This window comes from Austrofundulus limnaeus, unplaced genomic scaffold (assembly GCF_001266775.1).
Source record: "Austrofundulus limnaeus strain Quisiro unplaced genomic scaffold, Austrofundulus_limnaeus-1.0 Scaffold220, whole genome shotgun sequence".
Taxonomy (NCBI): Eukaryota; Metazoa; Chordata; class Actinopteri; order Cyprinodontiformes; family Rivulidae; genus Austrofundulus; species Austrofundulus limnaeus.
This window is the reverse complement of record NW_013952622.1, coordinates 694,503-699,963: the sequence shown is the minus strand read 5'-3', so window position 1 is coordinate 699,963 and position 5,461 is coordinate 694,503. Positions and strand designations below refer to the sequence as shown.

Below are 5,461 nucleotides of genomic sequence, written 5' to 3'. Positions count from 1 at the left end.
AGGTGTCAACGATAGCCATGTGATGTGAGTATCAGTCACATGGAAGCAGTGCTTAAAAGCCTGAATTTTACCTGAAACTCTCAGACTGAAGAAGTCTCTTCGAGGAGAGGCGAAACGTTTCATTAGAGAAGAACCCGTCCAGAAGACCTATACAATTTTTTTCTTTTTGATTTTTTGCCTGGATTACTGAGATGCATCAGGACAATAGGTCTTGATCTACAGTGAACCAGTCTGAGACATGAAACTCCAGGGTTGAAAATGAGTCCCACTCCAGTCCTGGTAGATACGGATCTGTTAATGCACAGTGGGCAGTTTGTATGAACCCCTCTGGTTAGGGTCCAGTCCACTAGATGAGGAAAACACATCGGTTCCTCTTAATAAAGGGTGTGTGCTTCTGTGTGTGTTTTAGCATGACAAATACAAAACATTGTGTGTGCACCTCATGAATGTGTGTCTCACGGTCAATGCGTGAGACTTGATTCCCCAAACTGAAATTCTATTGGATGTGATTTCTGTTGACATTAATCACTTGTCTATCACATTATTTATTGTTATTGTTTTATTGTCCAGCCCTATAGTCTGAAGTCTTTGTGCCTCTTCATCTCTCCTTGGAGCCAGTTCCTCCTGTGAACCTTTAATCTAGAATATTCATCTGCAACCCCTTCAATAGCCAAACAAACCTCAACTATTCTGCCTTTCTGTCTGACCTGCCACTGTCAAACTGCCTATTCATCTACTAATGATTACCACTGTCATCCTTTTATTCCTGGAATACTCTGCGTGGTGTGGGATTTATGCTCCCACACATCTGATTGGATCTGGCAGTTAACAAGCGGCAGCTGTTGAGGACTTCCTTGATGATCCACTGGGCTTTAAAAGGCTGTCTGTGAAGTTACTCCTTCACTGGAACGTAGCATGTTTGGTATGATTCTGAGCCTACTCTAGCCTTCTCTTTGAGAGCTAATCTAACCTTTAGTATTTCTCCTTGTGAACCTCTCTTCAGTCTGGACCCCTTGTGGAAGTTACCCCTAGTGGATTCATCTCTGAGTAAGCCTGCCTGCCTGCCTGCCTAAACCGTCTCCTCACCTCAAAGAGCCAAAACCCACCACCTGTAAACACTCACCCTGGAAGTTTGTGCACTTCTGGATTATCTCCCTCTCCTCCATGCTTCGGGACCTCCTCGCATCTGTAAGCCAAACAAAACAAACAAACATTTCAACCATCTTGTTATTTTTCAACCATCTTGTTATTCAAGCTAAAGCTAACGGAACCTCCTCCTCTCGACCACAGTAAACTCTTGGATCCAAAACCCCCTCCCTTGTAAATAAACATTCACTATTTTTTGTGTGCAAGTCTCCTGTGTCTTATTACTTCCTGGTTTTGCTATCTCTTGACAAATTCCTCATCTTGATACGTGGTACATTGATTCATACTCACCCTCTGTCTCCCACAGACCGCTTTGTTCCTCTGATCCTATCACCTGTAAATACCCTACTTTTTTTTTTTTTTACCAAAATAAGTATGCCAGGTACAGACTCCAGGTATATTGAAACAGCTGTTCTCCGTATGAAATACAAAGAAAGCATATCTAATCTAGTGTCTTTTTTTAAAGGTGCAGTGGTTAAAGCTTACAGAAAGAATCTTGCAGGATTGCATCCCTCCTTGGGCCTTTCTGTGTGAAATTAGCATGTTCTCCTTATGCATGTGTTTTCTCCAGGTACAGACCAAAAGTTAGGTTAACTAGCAACTTCGTGTTTTAGTGGCCATGCAATGGACTTGCCACTTGTTCATGTCTAATAACTACTGGAAATAAATAGTAAATGGACTATACTTGTATAGCACCTTTCTTTCTTAACCAGGATACTCAAAACGCTTTACATTACAATATGTCCGCTCATTTACCCATCCTCACACACATTCATTCAGTACTTTACTATGTCTCTATACAAAGCTACAGACAGATCATTCTATGGAGACTAACAGTGCTTTAAATCACATTCATGCACTGATGGGACACACATCAGAGGCAGTGGGTGTTCAGAGTCTTGCCCAGGGACATGTGATGTGATTGAATAGTGGGGAATTGAACCACCAACTCACTGATGAGAAGACAAAAAGAAGGACTGATAAAACCACCCACTACCGCCCATAGTTCCCAGCACCAGAAATTAGAAGGCTGGAAAAAGATGGATACCAATGTACAAATTTTATCCAATAATCTTTCTACTGATGTTTATTTCAGAACCACAAGATACTGAACACTGTGGCTTTAAGCGGCCCATGCAGTCCAAATGGATAAATGTCGTGTGTGATAGAAACCACATAATCATGTGTTTTCATGAGAAGCTGATTCTGGTGAAGGAGAATAAAACATGGGAAGAGGCATTAGAACATTGCAGGTCTCTGGGGGGAGTGGACTCAGAGAATCCGGACATTGTGTTCTGGAAGGACGGTTATGACTTGGCCACTCTAAACACTGAAGATGATCACAATTACGCACGAGAGCAAGCCCAGCAGGCCACCACTGATGAGGTGGGTCAGGTTTCCACACTGTGTTGGTGTTTGACCAGCTCTACCTCTGTGTTCATGTGGATTTCTCTGCTGTCTACAGGTGTGGACGGGCCTGAGATACCTGGGTGATGAGTGGCTCTGGATGGGTGGAGAACCAGTGCAGTACCAGGACATCCCAAGCTGCCCAGCCGTCCGATGTGGTGTCCTGGAGAAGAGCGGCACCAGATTTTATGAGACAAGAAACTGCGGCCAGAGACGGAACTTCTTCTGTTATAAAAAGCCTTATATCTATTGAAAACTACTGGGGTCATATTTCAGTGTGTTTTCCCTGCTGTTTAGGAAAGCTTTTAGAATCTCTGCAACTGTTCATGCCAGCATGTTGCTTTTAGAATGGATGTAAGAATGGAAAACCGCATTTCAAAGTAAAACGCAATCATGATGTTGCCATGTAATACTAAATGTTCATATTTCAAGTTATGAACATCTAGTTTAAGTTGTTTGTACGAAATTGTCATGATCAATGTCATACTCTAGCACGATCATAAACCTGAAGCATTTGACAAGATCCTACAAAGACCATTCATGTTTTGATTTTTTTTATGTTGTGATGTCACCCACTGTGGAAGAAACATTATAAAAACTGTTGTAATTTCTTTGTCTTTTATCAGCCTGTAAACCCTGGATATGCTGGTAACCATCCAAATAAATAACTAAATATTGGTAATGCATTATTATCTCAATTCTTTCTGACGTTAGGTGAACTGTCTAGCTTTTGATAAATTATTTGAACTTTTTACTTTGAGTTAAAGTTAAGAAGTTGGATAGAGATAAATATGAGAAGGCTTATTAATTCTGTTGTCAGTATCTTTATGTCTCAGATTGTTTGATTGATAAAAGAGAGGGTTGAGAGAGCCAGAATACATCCACTGAAGATCTGTGGTTAGTTGTTCAAGATGTTTAGAAGTATCTACATGTCAATTTTTTTGGTTCAAAAATAATGTTCAAGTTCAGTACGGTAATGTAAAGACTATCAATCATTGAAATGGAAATAATTATTTCTGTAGAAAAATAAATATATTTTGTTTCATTGTCTCAGAATTTTTTCTGTCTTTGTCTTTGGATGTCAGGACATCTGGTAACCATTCATAGTGATCACCAGGTGGAGCTAAAATGCTTTATCAAACCATCAGCGTAACACCTGATGATCCATTATACTGACATTTATAAACTTTTCTACTGTCAAGAGGACCAGCTTTCCAGGGTGACAGCAACATTGGAATCAAACCTAGGGAGTTTTCACCCCTGCAAAAAAGAGACCGGGAGAGGAAAAGAAGACATCCGAAGAAGGATGAGGCCCCGGAAGTGAAGAGATTGAGGAGGCAGGAGGAGAATGAAATGAATTAAAGTAATCAATTTTAATGCTTATAAGAAATGTATGTAACCTGAATAATGATTATGCTTAACTGTGATTCTTTTTATTGATGTATTGTGATTATTGTGTTTTAAATGGAAGATGGTGATTAGAGCAGATAGAAATTTAAAGAGAGTTTAAAGTGAACTATGTGAAGGCAGTTGTATGTGTGTGTGTGGCAATTCTTGTGAAAGGCAAGGCGTTTCCCTAAAAAACGAACAAACAGTGTGGACATTGTGTAAGGCAGAGCGCTCACTTCCCCTTTCTAACAGTCAGAGTGCCTTACTTCCCCAATTTAACAAATACAAGTGTGAACTTTGTGCACAGCAGAACGGCTCTCTGAGATGTTGAAACAAGGTGTGGAAAGTGTGGCAAGTACCGGGAGAAACACATGACAAATGATCGCATGCAGAGGAAGGATAAAAGGTCGAGCTGCTCTACAGCAAGTGTCTTCGTGTCATCGGCTGGAGGAAGAACAGCAAGAAGCAGCAGGACTCCAGAGCAGCAGAGCAAACGGATCCGATCAGTTCTCATCTGGGCAGAAGCTGACCAACTCTCCTCCATCGAATCTAAGGACCGAAGACCAAAACTGGACCAAGCCCATCTCTGAGAGAGATCTTTCCAGGCAACAATCCGGACCTCATGGGGGTAAATAACTGACTGCTCTAATCCTGTCCTGCCTTCTCTGAAATTAACAGCAAATGCCACACTTCTTAATCAGGAAGATAGTTCAGCATGTTAGAGTGTTTTATTTTCATCACCATCAATTACTAATCAATCAATTACTAATCAATATATTTAATCTATATAATCAAATGTGGCAATTCTTGCAAATTCTATTAAACTGCTTACAAGCATCATAAAGACAAATTAACTGACTGGATATTGATACTTTAAGTTGTCCTTTAATGTTTTTCTCTGATTACATGAGAGTCCTATTACAGTAAGGCAACAAGGTAATAAAATATTATAAAGAGTGTGGTTACTTTAAAGCAAGCAGTAATAAAAAGGAGGTCACAGAACACAATAAAGTTCATTTTTAAAGGTTATTAGCCAGAGGGGAGATAGGATAACTCCTCTCTGTAAAAAACAGTTCCCTTGAGACCTATTTTACTGGTCACAAAATCACATCTCGACCACGACAAGAAGTGCACATCCTACGAGGGAGCGGCTGCCAGAGAACGACAGTGACCGACAAAAGTGAGGCGTCCTTGTGCTACTACGCCTGCACTGAAGTTGGGGTTCACGAAGGGAGCGACTGTCGGAAGAAGGGCCGCTGAAGGTCGAGCTTAAGGCTCCCGCATGATGGAGACACGTCAGACTCAGCTGTGTCAGTCACCCCCGTGTGGCTGTGTGTCTGATTCGCCGCCTCCAGATCAACAAAGAGACATCGACTCCTCTCCAAGACCCACCTGTGTCCGGGCGGGTAAACTGGGGGAGGAGCCACAAAGGAAAACAACTGGCAAGCATTATGCAAAATTCAACCAAAAAACCCAAACAATAAGTAATCAGATGTTCGTATTTCTCTAAATACTATGA

At 41.1% G+C, this 5,461-nt stretch overlaps 1 protein-coding gene across 1 annotated transcript in view; it reads right to left on the bottom strand.

Annotated features, from left to right (window-relative positions):
- Positions 1–1,659, bottom strand: part of slc5a9 (solute carrier family 5 member 9) — a gene marked incomplete in the record, with an annotated part of 52,101 nt that extends 50,442 nt beyond the window's left edge. Inside the window, 2 exon segments of the mRNA XM_014019416.1 lie at positions 1,124–1,186; positions 1,633–1,659.
- Positions 1,660–5,461: the final 3,802 nt, after the last annotated feature.